The following is a 506-nucleotide window of genomic DNA, read 5'->3' as shown; positions in this document are numbered from 1 at the left end:
GTTGGACTGATTCTTTCCTGCTGGCTTACAAGGTGGCAAATAGAATAAAGGTAACTTTTGCTCCGAGGAGGGGTGTGTGCGGAAAACCTGGCATTCATTTTAATAATAAGTGCCTCGATATAATTGTTTGCATACACCTTCATGGTAGGTAGCTGTGGCAAGAACTTATGAAGGAAATACTCAAAATTCATGGTTCTAGGGAGACCCTCTTTCTATATATTGATTAAGGTATGTATTGAACTGAATAAAAAGTAATATTAAAATACGTCGGTCAGATATGCAATGTAACCAAGCTAATGTTGCTGTAGAATCCTCATTCTGAATCCTCAGCTGGAGTTACACTGATTTACGCCAACTGAGAATCTAGCTCCTTAATTTTGCGATTGTCTGATTTATGTGTGTTTTATATTCCCAAGCTGAACATTTCATTAACAGGATTTTTGGCATGGTACACACATACCATAAAGCTGAGCGTGTTAGAAATACCTAGATAAGATTTACAGTAA

The sequence above is a fragment of the Chrysemys picta genome, chromosome 21, assembly GCF_011386835.1.
Source record: "Chrysemys picta bellii isolate R12L10 chromosome 21, ASM1138683v2, whole genome shotgun sequence".
Taxonomy (NCBI): Eukaryota; Metazoa; Chordata; order Testudines; family Emydidae; genus Chrysemys; species Chrysemys picta.
The sequence above is the reverse complement of the archived record's forward strand: the minus strand, read 5'-3'. Positions refer to the sequence as shown.